The 18,522-nt window shown below is 43.6% G+C and overlaps 1 protein-coding gene, 1 long non-coding RNA gene and 1 pseudogene across 3 annotated transcripts in view; 1 reads left to right on the top strand and 2 right to left on the bottom strand.

Moving 5' to 3' along the window:
- LOC147999758 (uncharacterized) overlaps window positions 1–18,522 on the top strand; it is an 88,023-nt gene that overhangs the window by 53,793 nt on the left and 15,708 nt on the right. The gene's annotated exons all lie outside the window — the stretch shown is intronic.
- Window positions 1–18,522, bottom strand: part of Sh3rf2 (SH3 domain containing ring finger 2) — a 101,127-nt gene that overhangs the window by 79,935 nt on the left and 2,670 nt on the right. The window lies entirely within an intron of this gene.
- Window positions 3,216–3,538, bottom strand: LOC147999759 (protein transport protein Sec61 subunit gamma pseudogene; annotated as a pseudogene).

The following is an 18,522-nucleotide window of genomic DNA, read 5'->3' as shown; positions in this document are numbered from 1 at the left end:
CAGCTTAACTGAACTTTCCAGTCTAGCAGCTAACAAACGCCTACACTTGCTTAAGCTCATTTGAGGTGGTTTCTGTCACTTGCAACTAAACGTTTTGGCAAACAGAGATGAAAGCAAATTAATATGCCCAGAGTCTCAAAATGCTCACCCCTTTTGCATCCCCATCCCCAATTCTTTGGAAATCATTTAAAATGGCAAACTATTTAAAATGTTAGAAAAAATAAAACCAGGCTGGAGAGATGGCTCAGTAGTTAAGAGCACTGACTGTTCTTCCACAGGTCCTGAGTTCAAATCTCAACAACCACATGGTGGCTCACAACTGTCTGTAATGAGATGTGAGGCCCTCTTCTGGTGTGTCTGAAGACAGTTACAGTGTACTTATATAATAAATAAATACATCTTAACAAAAAAACCCAAATAGTTAGTCATACTGGGTAAATGGGTACCCCAGACATGCTTTTAGATAATAGTACCAATAAAGAACAGAGACATTTACTAAGAGCTCTCGAGTACCTTCTTCTCCACATCTATATTACATTTTAAAGATAATTTTATTGCTGCTTTTCTGGACAGTTAATCCGTTGTACTTTTATGGGAGTCTTAGAAAACTGCCCTTTGAGGTTCAAAATCGGCATAAACCACAAGGCTATATAAACATTTGTTTGCTGAGCTCAGGAGGTCTGAAAACACCCCGTTGCCAAGCACCACCCAGAACCTGCATATATTCATATTTCAAACATATCCCTTGGGGTGCCACCTGCTTTGGAGACAAATCAAATGGCCTGTGGCAGAGGCAAAGCAGGTTGGGAAAATATAAAGAGCTCTGCCCAAGAGCGAGCCAGCCTGAAGTTTGCTCCTTGTGAACGATGACTGTCGAACTGTGTGACCTTGGAATCCCCATTTCTCTCATCAAACTATATATTCCACATTTGTATACTCTACATTGAAGCAGATGCCTTTTTTTTTTATTACCCTCTCTTCTTTAAGAGTTCTTAACACCTGCCTTTTATGATTCTTTATCAGGTACATTTTAAAGGAAAGTTATCAGAGAACTTGGTTTAGATAGCCCTTGAGATACTCAGGTAAGACTGGGTCTCAGGTAGTCATGGGAAGAATCTAGTCAGATGAGTTCTCCTAGGAAGGCAACCTGCTCCAGGTCTTTAGAGTGAAATCTCCTGAGGCAGCTCCAAGGATTTAGGCTTCACTTCACTGTGACTCTGCTCTTGGCTGAAGGAGTTGGTGTTCCACTTCCATTCCCTACCCTTTCCAGAGCTGTCTCTCATTTCTCAGGCAACATCATAAACATGGCCTCCAGAGAGGCTTTATTTGACCACCCTCAGCTAAGGTCTTTTTGTCTTTTACTTTGTGATGCTTGACGTCAGCAGACACATTGCAAGTTGTAATCATTTCTGGGGTGGTGATAGTGGTGGTGGTGGTGGTGGTGGTGGTGGTGGTGTGTGTGTGGGGGGGAGGTAGTGTGTGTGTGAGTATGTGAGAGTGTGTGTATGTGTGTGTGAGGGGGGAGGTAATGTGTGTGTGTGAATGTGTGAGAGTGTGTATGTGTATGAGTGTGTGTGTGAGTGTGTGTCTGTGTGTGTGAGTGTGTGTGAGTGTGTGAGAGTGTGTATGTGTATGAGTGTGTGTGTGAGTGTGTGTGTCTGTGTGTGAGTGTGTGTGAGTGTGTGAGAGTGTGTATGTGTATGAGTGTGTGTGTGAGTGTGTGTGTCTGTGTGTGAGTGTGTGAGAGTGTGTGTATGTGTGTGTGTGAGGGGGAGGTATTGTGTGTGTGAGTGTGTGAGAGTGTGTATGTGTATGAGTGTGTGTGTGAGTGTGTGTGTCTGTGTGTGAGTGTGTGAGAGTGTGTGTATGTGTGTGTGTGAGGGGGAGGTATTGTGTGTGTGAGTGTGTGAGAGTGTGTATGTGTATGAGTGTGTGTGTGAGTGTGTGTGTCTGTGTGTGAGTGTGTGAGAGTGTGTGTATGTGTGTGTGTGAGGGGGAGGTAATGTGTGTGTGAGTGTGTGAGAGTGTGTATGTGTATGAGTGTGTGTGAGTGTGTGTGTCTGTGTGTGAGTGTGTGAGAGTGTGTGTATGTGTGTGTGTGAGGGGGAGGTAATGTGTGTGTGTGAGTGTGTGAGAGTGTGTATGTGTATGAGTGTGTGTGTGAGTGTGTGTGTCTGTGTGTGAGTGTGTGAGAGTGTGTGTATGTGTGTGAGTGTGTGTGAATGTGTGAGAGTGTGTGTATGTGTATGAGTGTGTGTGTGAGTGTGTGTGTGTGTGCCTATGTATGTGATGCTCATGGGTCCTTCTAATATCTCTTCCAAGCCCTTCACTATTTCTATTCCAGTCAGTTCTCTTCCTTCCTTCCTTCCTTCCTTCCTTCCTTCCTTCCTTCCTTCCTTCCTTCCTTCCTTCCTTCCTATCTTCCTTTCCTCCACCTCTTCCTCCTCTTTCTTTAATTTAATAACTTTAATGAAAGTAAAATTCAGGCTTAAGCATGAGACATTTGGAATCTAAGATAAAAAACAGCCATTTTCAAAACAAGTAAATAAATCTACATAAACACACATTTATTAATAATCAGAAAATCCTTATGTGTTATGCTAATTAAGAGGGTTCTAATAGCATGTTTGGTCAGAACTGGGTTGATAGACTGAAGAGAAAAGTAGTAAAAGTGACTTCAACAGATGACTATTGCGCTGTCTAGTTTTGTGTTAAGTTGACACAAGCTAGAGTCATCAAAGAGGAGGGAGAGAGAGTCAGACATCAGAGAGTCAACTGAGAGAATGCCTTCATAAGATCCAACTAAAAGATATTTCCTTAATTAGTGATTTATGGGGGAGGGCCCAGTCTATTGTGGGTGGTGCCATCCCTGGACTGGTGGTTCTGGGTTCTATAAGAAAGCAGGCTGAACAAGTCGCGTGGAGCCAGTAAACCGCACCCCTCCATGTGCCTTTGCATATCCTCCTGTCTCCAGGTTCCAACCCTACTTGAGCTCCTTTCCTGACTTCCTTCGATGATGAGCAGTGATGTGGAAGCATAACGCTTCCTCACCAGACTGTTTTTGGTTTTGGTGTTTCATCATAGCCATAGCAACCCAAAGTATAAAAAATAAAAAATAATAATTTTGACCAAAATATTTCACTGCATTTCTAAAACGGAAATCTCAAGCTTAAAATATTGAGTAGAAGTACAAATTTCTTTTTTCCCCCAGGTAACATTTTACTTCATGAGCTTGTCATCCCGTCATTGGTTCACTAGCTCCATGATGAGAAGGGAATCAGCCACCCATAATAATGTTATTAATGGGGATGTGGATCAGTTTCACAAAGAAGCCAGTGAATCCCATGATAGCAAATCCTATCACTATGGCCATGGAGTTCTTTTTTATCAAGTTTGGTGCATCTTTTAACCAGCTGAATCGAGTCCTTTACAAACTGCTGACTTGACTCAACAAACTGGATTACCTGTTCCATGTTTGTGGGACGACAGTTTGAGAGGGTAGAGAAACATAGCTTAGGAGAGACTTGAACACAACGGAACCACACAAATTTCTTTTAAATGTGAACATAATATAACTCAATTGCATTTATAAACACATTATTTATAGGGATAAATATATGAGTTAATTTATAGTAGAATCAGAAGCTGCTAATTCTTAAGTAACCACCAAAGTAAAAATATATGAAAGATTTAAGATTGGTCGAGAGATATGGAGGATAGAATGCAAGTAAAAGTTACTATGTAGGGATCGTGTTGGAAGAATTTCCCAGGACTTTTGGAAAGCACCGTGCGAACTCTCTGTAGCTGTTATAACAAGTTGCTGGCTTAGAACAACAGAACTTTGTCTGCCATTTCTGGAATTCTACAGAAATTCTACAAGAGTATCACTGGGCTGACTTTAAGATGGTGGCAGGGGACGTTAGGGGAGAATTCATCTCCTTGAAGCTTCCAGCTTTCAGGAGCTGTCTGCATTCTTGGGCTCCCTTTCTTCACCTTCAAAATCAGCATAAGTAGGCTGAGTCCTTCAACATCAGAACACTCTGACAACCTCTCCTGTCTGCATCTCCTACTGTGTAAACATAGCTGATTCTACCAGGTTTCCCTGGATAACCCATGATGATCTTTTCACTTGGGGTCATCTGTAGTGACCTAAATTAATCTACAATGTTAACGTGGATTGTTTACTGGGGACTAAGAGATGGGAACCTTTGGGGAGCTAGTTTTCTTCCCATCACAAATACAGACATCAATCTACAGATTTAAGAGGCTGTATAAACTTCAAGAATGATCTCTCTCTCTCTCTCTCTCTCTCTCTCTCTCTCTCTCTCACACACACACACACACACACACACACACACACACCCAGCATGAGTACACTAGCTCAAGGACATTAATAATCAAAGTTCAGACTAACAGATAGAAAGGAGTGATATGGGGTTGGGGATTTAGCTCAGTGGTAGAGCACTTGCCTAGCAAGCACAAGGCCCTGGGTTCAGTCCCCAGCTCCGAAAAAAAAAAAAAAAGAAAAGAAAAAAAAAAGAAAGGAGTGATATTTGATAGACCCAGCTAAGATATAGGTTTCCTTAAAAGAGTAATGAAGATAGACAACTGTGTATTCATTAAAACCACCAATGAAATTCAGAAAGTCTTAGAATAATGTTGTCTGTGTGCAGAAGAAATACTACTATTAGCATGCAGTTGAAAGCTGTCAACAGTTACCGGCATGGTATTCTGTACTGTGTAAATAAGTGTTTTCATCTGAAACAGAAGTCATGGCTGTCCTGGAACTAGCTCTGTAGACCAGCCTAGCCTCAAACTCAGAGATTCACCTGACTCTGACTCTTGGGATAAAAAGTGTGCGCCACTACCGCTGGGCATATTTTCTTGTTTATATCTTATTTATATCTTCTTACATTTTGTATCTTCTAGTCTGTTGCTTTAAAAAAATATTTAGAATCACAAAAAATAACTAGGGAAACACAAAAATGTCTTATATAGCCTGTATATAACCACACCTATGGCTAATGTTTTATGTCCAGATTGGTAGATTTAATATTAATAAACCAGCATTTATGAGTTATTAACTAAAAGTATACTTTATTCAGACTACATTTGCTGTTTTAAAGATTGATTTATTGTGTCTGTGCCCCAAATATATTCACTTGCTCCTTGTGTGTGCCCACTTTCTATGGTCAATTCCTGTAATTTTTGGAACTCTTTTCTTTCTAGAGCCTGTTTTGCTCCCAAGGGTGACATCATAGACAGGGTTGGGGTGGGGGTGGGGTATAAACATACCAGACCTATCACCTTTAGTAGAATTTATCAACCATCTCCCAGAGTTTCACCCCAAGGACTAAGCTTCAGAGCCAGGTGGCAGCTGGCACATCCTTATTGTTCCCCCTCTGTTCCCCAGATGATGTCCCCATACCCTGACAGTGTTCTTATGTAAGAACACCAAGTGAGACCTCAGATGTTTGTGTGAGCATGCACGCATGTGTGTATGTGTTATTCTTTCTACATTTCCTAATAGAGCAAGTATCAATCTGTCTTGTTCATGGCTATCTCCTAGTGCCTAGTTTATGCCTAGTTTACTGTCCAGTTTGCAGAGAGTATTCAGTGTAGGTTTTCGTAACTGATGAATATCAGTGGCTATTGTTATTGAAATGCAGAATTTCTTCATTTCACTGCACTTAATTTATAGTAGTCTTCTACACACACGCTTTCCAAAATGGAAATCTGTGGGGCCAGGGAGCCATGGTACTTGGAGAAACAGGATCCGTTGAGGTGTGTCCAAATCCTGGAAATCTCGTCCTAAGATTGGCAAGAGTAGGATCACTCCCCCACTGTCCTGGACCTGTGTGTCCTGATGTTCATAGCCCTTCACCCCCACCTTCATCTACTAGAGGAGATCACAAAGCAGGTAGACAGATTAAACTTCCTCTCCCCTTATATGGACACATCCAGCAGTTGCTAGAATTCTTTTTTATGCAAATGAGGCATCACCAGTGCTGTGGGCCCAGTCAATAATGTACACTCATCATGAGATCCCTCTACCAACCTCCCAAAAGTTTAAGTAATCTTTGTTCCTTTATTAAAGAAGCTGCCTCCCAAGATTCTGTTTTCAATGCCATCTGAGTTCTCTTGCGCCTGAGGTCTCTTTCATTTCCAGCCATACTGCTTGCTTCCCCTCTCAGGATCCCGTGAAGATGCTGCTATGGGAGGGGAAGCAGAGCCTGACTAGCAGAAACTAAAAATATTTTTCTCCTAAAAGGCTTTGAAGACTAGTATTCCTGTTAAGGTGTTTAAGCACGGTTTGATATGGCCAGAGGCTCTTCACAAGCGAAGGATGTCAAAAAGGCTTCTCTTAGGAGTGTGACACTTCTTGTTGGAGGAACTCAGTGTGTCCCACCCAGTGTGGGGCCATTCGGGATCTTTAGCAGCGAAACCGCAGCATGGTTAATAGTGGGTGCTTTTAAACAGAAACTAACTGGACTTTGGACCAAGTGCATACAGTGAAGTGAGATGAATACTTGTATAGAAGGTATGGCAAAAAATAAAATAAAATAAAAATCAGGAACACAGGCTAGTCCTTGACTATATTGGTTATTTCTGAGAACTTATGTGTGGTGTGTTGGATGTTACCCCCATTCTTAATAAACAAGAAGAGAGGGAATATAAAGCCAGTTATGATTACTTTGACACTCCTCCACCTTCACACACACACACACACACACACACACACACACACACACACAGCCCCCACCACCACTCTCAACCATTGCTCTATACTACCCCTGTGTCAATAATACTTAAAACTAGCTCACTGGGTGAACTCACTGAAATCTTCAGTTTGAAAAAACAATAAAATGGAGAATAAGATATTATTGGCAATAAAATGCACCTGTTTTGAGCTGCCTTTAAAAAGTCATATGTTCCTATTTAAGATGGGGCAGATGTGTTTTGTGACTAAGACATTTCTCATTGTTCTCCAGAGGTGGGTGGAGGGAATAGGTCCTGGAAGTGGACCTTTCTCTGGAAGCCAAAGAGAGGATTGAGGTATGAGAGAGAGAGAGTCAACTGGCTTTAGAGGACCCTCAAGATCTCTTTTAGATGTCAAATTCCAGAATATAAGAATGAGATAACTTACATAGACCTTGAGTGTGTAGTTGGGAAGGTTTAAACTAGTAAGGAGACTTGAAAGAAATACACAAATGCATGGTAAGTAAACACCTATGTATTACACATGCTCTCTGTACAGGTAAGCAGAGATTCACCAGGAACCCCCTAGTGTAGGGGTCTAGAGCAGTCATTCTCAACCTTCCCAATGCTATGACTAGTTAATACAGCTAGTTCCTCATGTTGTGGTGACTCCCTACTCATCAAATTATTTTTGTTGCTACTTCATAACTGTAATTTTGCTACTGCTGTGACCCCAGGGGGTTGAGACCCAGGGATTGAGAACTATTGGTCTAGTATGTGGCACTGCAGTCAGTGTATGTGAGTGGCCTTAGACAAATGTCTTACTTCTCCTGAGCCTTAGTTTTTCTGTTGTGAAAAGCTATTGCTCTGTGGTTTAAATGATCCCAGGCCCTTAAAAACTGGAAGGCTTTGAGATTGCAGCTATTTTTGTTTTTTACCTGAGGACCTTTACATTAAAAGTCTCCTTAAAATGATATGTATACAGATATTTCTGTTTCTTTTGCATGTTCTCTAAAATTGAAAGGGGAAGACTTTAAATTTGGAATGCTAGAATATTCAGAATGAGAATTTGAAACTTTCCCCCAAGTCATAGTTGTTGCCAAGGTTTGGCAGTGCTCTGATGAATTTTGTGTCCATGGTTGCTTTTTTTTTTTTTTTTTTTTTTTTTGGCTGAGACAGGGTTGGTAGCTGAGTTTCCTGACGTTCAGTCTTGGCTTCCTGCCATCTGTGCAGATGACAGGTTTCTGTAGGGAATGTAACATAAATATTTTGCTCTAACTCTGTTTATATTTTGGGGAAGGCAGACTAGTTCTGAGACAGTACTTGTCATATCTACCAATAAAATATCTCCCCCCATTTTCCCATCCTTGAACATCTGATTTCCTATTGGCTTTCCTCTTGCTCTCTTTGTACTTGACTCCCCCAACCCCAAGCTCCAGACCTCCCACTCATCCTTCCAATCTCTCTCCTTTATCCTTCTTTTTCTTCTCTACTTACCTAGACTTGTTTATTTAAGATTGAAATTCTTAAATTTCTGATCAGGCAGTCCTAGTTAAGACCAAACACATCATTGCCATGGAGTTGAAATAGCTAAGGATTGAATCACTCTCTGGAAGTTTCTGAGAAGCATTAGCATGGAGAATTAGGTACCAGCAGGAAGCGACCAGCAGTGGCAAATTGTATATGTGCCACAGGGTTCCAGGAAACCATCCCATGGGTCCTGGTCCCTGTGGTTTCCCTGCTAAGTGCCCAGTGCCTTGGATTCAGGCAGATCAGGTTCAAGTCCTGGCTCTGCCACTAATTAGCTGTTTTTGTTTTAGCTGAGAGAGAGAGAGAGAGAGAGAGAGAGAGAGAGAGAGAGAGAGAGAGAGAGAGACTGACTGTAGACCTCCAGGGAATAGTGGAGGGAGTAGAGAACATGTTTATTTTGCACATTGCCTGGAATATGATACATACTGTATGCTTCCAGTCATTGGCAAGGCCACGATTAACCATAGCATTCAACCCCTTTCCTGCTTCTTTTTCTAGTCCACCTACCATTTCTCAAGTAGTCACACATTAGTCAACACTTGTCAACACTTGCCTTGACTAATTTTGTTCCCCTTTCCAGGTCTTGAGATGAGACTAGCAGAAGGTAGGAAGGCACCACATCCCACCTCCAACCTAACTTGTGGAAAAACGCAGACCTCAGCAAACAAAAATAAAGCTGGGTCATGGTGGCCCACCCTTTAACCCCAGCACTCAGGAGGCAGAGGTAGGCGAATCTCTGAGTTTGAGTCCTGCTTGGTCTATAAAACAGGTTCCAGGATAGCCTGGGCTACACAGAGAAATCTTGTCTTGAACTTCTCCCCCTGCCCTAACCCTCAACATAAGAAAACAAAAATGGCGTCTCTTTCCACCCTCCCATCCCATTCCGCCTTCCTTTAAGCACAGAGACAAATGTCTTGGATTTTCTCAGTCCACTGGAATTCATTCCAAGGAGACACTTGAGCTTTGGAAGATCACTGCTGTGCTTCTCCAGAGAGGAGGGAGGGGAACTTTTCTCCTTCCATGCTCCCCTTCTCTTATTTATCCAAAGTCCCAAATAAGATTTATTGTCACCCAGGGTTTCTCATATCCAGGCTGCTTGTTAATATTTCAGATAAACACCGTTCCTGAACACAACCCTGCACGGTTCTATTCCTGTTCTGTGCCCAGTGATTCAGTCACATTGCCTTGGCAACCAATTAAAATACTCTGATGTGTATGGCGATATCATTCCCAGTTCTGCAAAAACCAGGGCGACCTCCTCAGAAGCCATGCCAGTCACTGGCATTCTTCTTGCAATCTGCTCCATTCTGGTTTGAGTTCTTTTCTCTCTTTCTTTTTCTTTTCTTTTGTTTTTACTTTCTGAAATCCCATTACCCTTGAATCTTCTGCAAGCACTTACATGCTATGCTAGCACACCTGGCCTGAAGTCAAGAAACACCAGTCAACCAGACAGCAGCTGGTACTGATTCTGGGAGCAAAATGGTTGGCTTTCTGGTAGCTCTCCAGCCTTGAGGCTGATAAATCTGAATGTAGTTTCCTACAGAGTGGCAAGCATTAGGCATTCAAATTAACTATTTAGTGAGTGTTGGTTACAGTGGAGAGACTGTGCTAGAGAGGGAGGGAGATAGGACACTTTCTTACTTGCAGAGTTTAAGGTCATTGGGAAAGAGTAGAGTGCAACAGGGAACCCCGGGAATCTCAGGAGGCACATAAGACTGACCTGGGGTGTAAGCAGAGGACTTGTTTCCCAGAGGAATGAAGGCTACATAGACCTCAGAGTGAGTTTCAGACAGCTATGTGGGGTCAACTTGCTGACTAGGAAAAAGTCACATTTTTGCTCTCCTGTCTGTCCCTTGGATGAATGTCTTCAGCTTGGGTGGTCTGTTTTGAGCTCTCTGGGATTATCTGCTTTATTTCTCCTCCAGGGTGGTATCCTCTTATTAGCTTTTGGGGGAAGGGCTATACCAAATGCTCTAAGTTATTTAGACTCTTTCTCTTGACTGTGAATGATAACCAAAGACACATTCTCCAAGGCCGGAAGCCTTGGGGCTGTAGGTACAGGACTCAATACTTAGCATATATGTCTCGGTGTGTTTTGAAGTTTGTTGGCTTACTGTCGTCTATCAGGGCTTAGATGATTAGTGACCCAAACCATGTGGATTTAAAAAAAAAAAAAAAGATTCAACTCAATCACTTCTCTGAACTCCCCACAGCTACTGCACAGGGATGCTAAAATTTGACCTGTAATCATATTCTCTATAAAAACAATATCCACACCAGCTGAGCCTGGGGCTACTATATTCAATATAGAGATTCGACAGCACGCATGTCTGTGGCTGCATGTAGATTGGGAGTCTTTGGGCTAGAGAGATGATTTAGTGATTAAGAGCACTGGCTGCTCTTCTAGAGGGCCTGGATTCAATTCCTAGAGCCTACCAAGTGGCTCACAACTGTCTGTAGCTTCAGTTCCAGAGGACCTGATTCCCTCTCTTGGCCTGTGCAGGCACCGTATGCATACATATGGTGCACAGATATACATTGCAGGCAAAATATCTAAATACATAACAATAAATTCATTTCTTAAAATTAAAAACACATCAAATGAGAATCTGTGGGTTGAAGTGTTTTGCCCCAGGAATGACACTGGAGAGGTACTCTCTACATGGACCGTGTTGGCAGAGTGGACCGGTCCCTCCCCTGTTACGTTAGCACTCAGTGCTACTTTTAGGAAGTATGAATTCCTCGCGGTGGCTAGTGTGTAAGGCTCTTTGAGGACAAGGGTCGTGCCTCATTTGCTTTCGTCTTAACTGAAGCCAAAGAGAAAGACTAAAGTACAGTGCCTACAAGAGCTCACTACCCATCAGGCCCTGTGGTAGGTAATTCCTAGAAGTTTTCTTGATTTATGCGCCAAGTGGCACCAGGATTGTCATTTTATTTATTGTGTGGATGCATGAGTGAGTACCTGTGCATGCGCGTGGAAGCCAGAGGAAACCTCAGAGGAAACCCCAGGCATGACCCTTAGGAAGGCCATCTACTTCCTTTAAGACAGGGTCTCGGGCTGGAGAGATGGCTTAGTGGTTAAGAACACTGGCTGCTTTTCTGAGGGACCTGGATTCAATTCCCAGCACCCATAGGGTAGCACACAAGTGTCTGTGACTCCAGTTTCAGAGGATCCAACACCTCACACAGACATACATGCAAGCAAAACACCAATATACATGAAATAAAACATTAAACACACACACACACACACACACACACACACACACACACACACACGAGAGGTGGGGAGGCCTATGCACACACCAGGTGCTAGGGGGGGACTGAGAACTACAGTGGGTCCACAGTTTCCTGTTGAGATGATGGAAAAGTTCTAGAGATAGAGAGTGACTGTGGTTGCAGAAGAGGAATGCTGTCTGTGCTGCCGAGCAAAGAACACAGAAGGGCCACACATGCAGGCATAACACCATGTCTGCTAAAGTTAGGATTTGGGCAGCAACTGAGGCCCCCAGCCGTGTGCTTGTCCACAGTGATAGTGGAAGTCAGATCAGTTCACCCTGTAACTCACGGGCACATTATTTTGGAGCCCAGTCCTTTCTGCGACTAACGCCAATTAACTCGGATGAAACATGTCTACCGAGAACCAAGGAGTGCGTGTGGACTCGTGGTATGCAACCAAGGAGGTTAGCTTTGTGGAGAGGGGCAGTTCCTGTCTTCAGGTTTGCGATCCATGACCCAAGGGATTGTGAGCCTGACCCCACCATGTTTTTAACAGAGTGATGTTCATCCATCAGAAAGGTATTTAAGGAGGTGACTCACGTCAAGAGCAATTCAGGCTCCATGTGCTTTGCACCTAATGTAGTGTGCAGCTCATTCCTCACATAGCTCTGTAATAGCTTAATTCATGAAGGACTCATTCCTGCCCCAAGAGGAGTTAGCCCTTGGTTCCAGAAAGTCTACCAGACACATGAACTCATCCATTTATTTACTCCAACTTTCAATAAACATTCTGGAGATCCTACCAGGGGTGAGGCTGTAGACGAGGGGCTCTGAGCACAGTATTGAAAGATGAGGCAAACCTTGGTATCTTGAAGAAAGGCTGAAGAACTGACAGAGATCTGAGTTGAATTCAGTGAGCATTTCTTGTGACTTGGCAGGACAGGGCCGGTGTGTGGCAGGCACTGAGTACTCCGGCTTCTGTGCTGGGGCTCTGGGGCTGTGAATCAGCACTACTGCTGATGCTGACAAAGACCAAGCTGCAGGAAGCTGCACACAAAGGACTATGTCCTGTGCTGTTCTGTCACTAATGTTTTGGGTGCTGTGGCTGGCGTTCCTATGCTCTGGGTTTACTTGGTGACAGGACCATGGGAAGACTGAAGATTGGCTCTGCTTTCTGCTGCTTCTCCATTTCCCAGTGTGCTTAGCCATCACCTTGGAGCACCCCGTCTCATTTAGCTGTATCACATCCATCAAGTCTCTACTGATGTAGCTGCAAGGCCACATGCTGACATGTAGCCGGTTTGGCATGGCTGTCGGAGTGACTTTATTACGGGGAGCAACTGACATACACCTTCCACCGGATAAGAAGGCAGGGCATCCTGCCTCCTCTCCATCTGTTTCCTCCCTCCCAGCTACTGTTCGAATTCAGCACATCTCTGTCTGCCTTTCCTTGCAGCCTATGTGCAGGTCAGACCCTGCCTTCTCATCCCTCGACCCCATTCTCCTTCGATCTCTAAAAACGCCTATCTTGTGCAAAGTTTCTTCAGATTGACCAAGCTTCATTCCCCTCAAAAATGATCTACCTCATTACCTGACATTCTCAGTATGTTTAAGTCTGTGTCTTCTTTGTCTTTTTTTTTTTTTTTTTTTTTTTTGGTTCTTTTCTTCGGAGCTGGGGACCGAACCCAGGGCCTTGCGCTTCCTAGGTAAGCGCTCTACCACTGAGCTAAATCCCCAGCCCTGTGTCTTCTTTGTCTTAATCAACTTTATTGAATTATAACATACATGTAGATGCATCCATTTAAGTAGAAAAAGATGGTGAATTTTGGTAGAGCTCCATACAATTACACTAAACATTTTTATTAGCCTCCAAATCATAATTCATAGTTCATAATTCTGGAACTTTATATAAATAGAATGAGGCAATACTGCATTTAGCACCCCTCCAGCATTCTTAAAACTGGACGTGTCATACAATTCATGGCTAATATGGTTGGTTATGTTTCTTTTTTCCCCTATACGTCATAATAATACAATGTGTCTTACAATGGATGCCATCTTACAATCAATGTCTAATTTATACACAGACACATGTTATACCTGGGTTTGTATTCTTATATGCTGATAGCTGGGTTTCCAGCCAGTTAGGGGTGGAGACTTAGCCCTGGGAAAGTAATACGCTTACTGTGCTGTGTTGGTTACCATAGCTCCTGTGGCTAGAAACCAGTAGAAAGGAAATCCCGCAAAGGATGGAGATCGTGGGTTTCAGAGCTGCTTAACACTAAGGTCTGTGTCATGACTGAGCATGTGAACTCTGAGGCAGCGCTTCTTCAAGTTTGTTCTATTGCTAAGGTCCTGACAAGAATGTGGCGCAGTACTGTGGAGATGTGGGGAATGAGTTCACCCTATTTCCCCAAGCCTGTAATGTTGGCTGCTTGGAGGCTGAGGCAATGGGACTGGGGGCTCAAGGCCCATCTGGACTGTGGGTTAGACTCAAAATGAGCTGGGCAATTTATCAAGACCTTTCCCTCAAATAAATAAAATGAACAAGAAAGGATGGGGTGGGAGTGAGGGGAGGGAGCTCAGGAACTGAACACTTGCTAGGTGTATGCAAGGCCCTAGGTTCAATCCCCAGCACAGGACAGAAAGGGGAAGAGGAGTTTGGGAATGGTTTTTATTACAACCTCCCACTTGGAGATTCCCAGTTCATTAGAGGTTAAAGTCTTTTGAAATCTCAACAGCATTCTGAAGTGAGGTTTATAGTTTTGTGGTTTGACTCTGGAACTCTGTGGGACACTCATTAAGGGTTTATAATGCACACATGTGAAAGGCTGGTCGCTGGACTAAGCAAAAATGAAAAGAATGCAAAAGATAGCAGAACCCTGGAATGGGTCAGATGAGGCTACTCTTCATGGGTAATAAGCAACACAAGTACTTTCTCTGGCAAACCTCTTTACAGTATGATGAGACATGTGTAGCAATCTTTTGTAAGCAGAAAGGAAAACAACACAAAAATATGCATATGCTAATTCCCAAAGTGGTGTTTCCCTTGTGGTGGATAATTGACGTCAACTAAGAAGAACCTCATGCCCCACCCACCTGCCTTAGAGCTGAGGGCTCTCCTGAGGAATGAGCCAGACACCTTTAACCAGCCGGAGCAGGTCATGTAACACTGGACTCACTGAAACAGTGCAGAGCCCCCTGCAGCAGGCATCTGGATGTAAGAACAGAACTTAACAAGAAGTAGTGCGAACAAGGAAAACTACCATATTGAAGTTGGACACCCATGCCAACAGAAGAATAAAGAGCCCCAAGAGAAGGTACCCACTTGTTTAGACTTTCAGGAGTCTCATCACAGTACTAAAAGAAAAGCTATATTATATATGCAGAGAGCCTGGTGCAGACCCGTAGACCCTGCGCATGCTTCGGTCTCCATGAGTTCATTGCTCAGTTCTTTTAGAGGGCCTTGCTCCCAGCAGTCTTTTCTGTGGCTGATGCTTTATCATTCACTGTTGCTAATGCGTCTTAGCACCTGTTGGGTACCAGGCACTTAGGATGAGCTCTCAATACGCAGCATCACGTTTTAACTTCATAACGACCTTATGCTCTATGCATACCGTAATTATCTCTACTTTACAATACAGAAACTGAGGATTACTGGCGGTAAGTGACTTGCCCAAAGTTTCACAGCTAATAAATGCCAAATCCCAGCCCAAAGGCAGCGTCATCTGACCAGAGATCCATGAGCACAGTTAGCAATGGTAAGGAGAATGGGATATAACTAACGACTGGTGCATGGAGGGCAGGTGACACCAGTGACCTCAGGACCCTGTGCTTTTCCAAAGTTGTTGGCAAATAAAGGTGAGTAAGCCGGAGAGTCACCGGTGTCTCTGGGTCCCTCAACCACAGCCTCTACATACTTGAATCCTTCCATCTGCGACATATGGTCGTCCCAGGTGTCACCCGACTGCTGTTTTCAGGGACTGGAATGATTTCAGTTCTTTGTACACTTAGCAAAACCCACCATCTGTATTACAGCTTAGAACACATCTGAGACCCAAGAAAGAGTCACAGCCACCTTGTAGTTTCTGCCTGACCTCAGCTCCCTCAAGTGCTTTCTGATCTCTTTTTTTTTTTTCTTCTTCTTCTTCTTCTCTCTCCTCAATTGCTTGCAAGAACAGCTGAGGAAGTTTCTGTGACAAAGCCACCTGGTCTGTGCGTGGTGACAGCAGGTGTGCTCTCGCTGATTTGGGGTATGATTGCCACAGTGCTTAACAACGCAGGTAGGAAGTCCAGCCCTGAGAGACCCAGGTTGGTGACAGTTGCACTGAGAAAGGAGGTGGGACAGGGAAAAGAGAAAATGCAAAATTCATGAAGAATCAGCACTGCTTGGGGGTGAACCAGATTCTTGCTTTCTGTATATGGTTTTAAAATTTTAACTAACTTTTTGAACTATTCAGAGAAGTGAAGCTGGTGAGCTCTCTCTGACCATCGACCCCACAGATCCCTAAGGGCTCTGGAATGGAGCCCTCAAAGCCAGCTCGTGCTGAAACAACATATACCTGAACTGTGAACCATAGAGCATTTAGAAGAAAACCAAACACGGCGGATAATCAGGGTACCAAGAATCCTTTTGGGGGGGTGCTTAATCCACAAAGGGGTGAGGAAGGGCGGGTAGTTTTGAGTAGAAAGTGCTGAGTCACTTGGGTAATGATGGCAGCTAATATTTATTGAGCCAGTTAGTGCCCTAAGAGTTAATGGGTGTGAATCAGCTCCTTATATCTCGCAACAACACTCTGAGGTAGGTGCTACTATTATCTTCAATTTGCTGATGAAGAATTGAAGGCCCCGAGGTTTAAGTGACTCAGTCAAAAATACACAACCTCTGAAGGAGGAGACTCGGAGTTTGGAGTTTTAATTTCTCAATACCTTTATCTCATGCCCTAATTCAGAAATATTATAAAACTGAACAAGGAGGAAGGAGTTGCTCTTTGGCAACTCAAAATCTTTTCGCAGGCTCCTGCAGTTCCTTTGGCTTGGCTGCATTGTGAGGCAGACTGAGAAGCTAAGGGATTTGTACCATAAGGAACCCACCAGAGCTTCTAATCTGGGCGGAATAATTGCATGCCGTAAAAGACCATAGCCACGTCTTAAGTTTTCTTTTTACACAATCAACTTGGGAGGGATTTAGATGTGTAGGCACAATGGGCTAATTTTTCCTCTCTCTTGGGCTGGCAGCATGAGGTGTGACTATTGGCTCCACCCTAGCATACTTGCTGGCACAACAGGCATCAGGCCTCTTCGAGCCAACAAGAAGGATCCTGATGAGCTTGTTTGCTGGATGAGCCTGGGCGAGCAGAGCAGACTTTGGGCTTGTGGGTAGGAAGTTAAATGAACTCCTTCAGAGTGCCAGGCTATCAAGGAGGCCTATGAAAGAGGTGTTTTACAAAATGGTACCCTATGACAACAGATTATTTTCTCTGCTCAGGGGAGTACTTTGACTTGGTGTTACCCCAGGTTCACCACAGACTCATGTTTAATGACAATGCCTGTTCAGCTTTGCTTCAAGGGCTATAACTCCCGTGTTTTTGCAGAATGCCTCACAAATGGCAGGGCACAATAAACAGTCAATAGTGATGTTTACTATGATAACGATCTTCCAATGCCTTTCATCTGAGCCTCTCAGACTGCTTTGCAAGCACTAATTAGTTAGGTGTTAAGGTGGCTCTCTGTTTTTACAATACATTTTTCCCATTTTACAGAATTTTAAATTGAGACCCAGCCAACTTAAGTGGCTTGGCCAAAGTCATACCAAGAGTTTAAATTAACGATAATGATGGTGCTTTGCACTTCCCTAGCAGATGTTGTCCATGGTGATACAGCATGTTGCAAAGATAATTTCACAGTGCCTTAGAGAAGGAGTGGGGGGAGCGAATATTACTGGCTATTGGCTTGGTTGGATAAACTGAAGCAGAGAGGGCAAGTAACTCTGGGAGAGGGGGGTGGTTGAATGATGTTCCAAGTCCATTCTCAGAATGACTGAGCTGGAAGGCATGATGGTTTCATGCTCTCATATATACAGGAAAGATAGTTATATTTTTTTCAAGCAGAAACAAGTTGTGGAATGTCACCATTTTAACATCCGGGAATCAGCTTGTTCATATCCCAGCAGGAGGCAAAAGGCATGAGATGAATACTTCACAGAAAGATATGAATGAATTGGAGGTGCTAGTGATGGGCTGCCAGCTCCTCTCTTTGAAAAACATGTTTATTAATTCAGATTCTCTTGGAAAGTATAAACCTTCAAGGACTCGAATCTGTGTTCCAGCCTAGTGACAGGGCTAGGTCCGGGACAGCTTGGGAGTAGCAAAGTCATATCACTGTCTCCCTTGTTTCATGTCCCAAGTCCTCAAGAAGAGGTCCCAGGACACTCACTTTCTTAATGTCTTACATATTATCTCCCTTGTGGAGGAGCATACTCTGTGACTCTAGCATGGTTCAACTCCTTGATAACTGTGGAGTCACTTTTCTTAGCAACATGGGGGAAAGATGAAAACCTAAACAGAAGTATTACAGGGAACCTGCCTCCTTCCAGGCAACATCCCCACAGTGATGATGAGTATCTCCTGAAAGGCAAGTCAGACTTTCCTAAGGAACAGAAGAGAAGAGGCTTCTAGGTGTTAGGCGTTCAAGGGAGATTTGCCAACCTGGAGACAGATAGCTTTTCTCTGTTAACAAGGCCTGTTTGAATAAAGTTTGTTCTCCACCCTACTTAACCTTTGGAAGCCTGTGGATTCTGATCGATTGAGGAGACTTCCAGAGGAGTGAGCGCCCATCCCTTCTCTGGAATGTGTTCACACACACAAGCACAACAGCAATAAAAAAAATCTTCAGCGATGAAACCGCACCAACTTCCCGCTCTCATTTTTGAATACTTACACACACAACTCTACCACATGGTTGTCGTAAAGGCATGAACTCCAAGAGACTGAACTCTCAGAAGAAAACTTTTAGGAAATAACTGATAGTGCACACTCCAGGCCTCTTCTGTGAAAGGAGAGAGTCCAGGGCCAA

The sequence above is a fragment of the Rattus norvegicus genome, chromosome 18 (assembly GCF_021556685.1).
Source record: "Rattus norvegicus strain SHRSP/BbbUtx chromosome 18, alternate assembly SHRSP_T2T, whole genome shotgun sequence".
NCBI classification, from domain to species: Eukaryota; Metazoa; Chordata; class Mammalia; order Rodentia; family Muridae; genus Rattus; species Rattus norvegicus.
The sequence above is the reverse complement of the archived record's forward strand: the minus strand, read 5'-3'. Positions and strand labels throughout refer to the sequence as shown.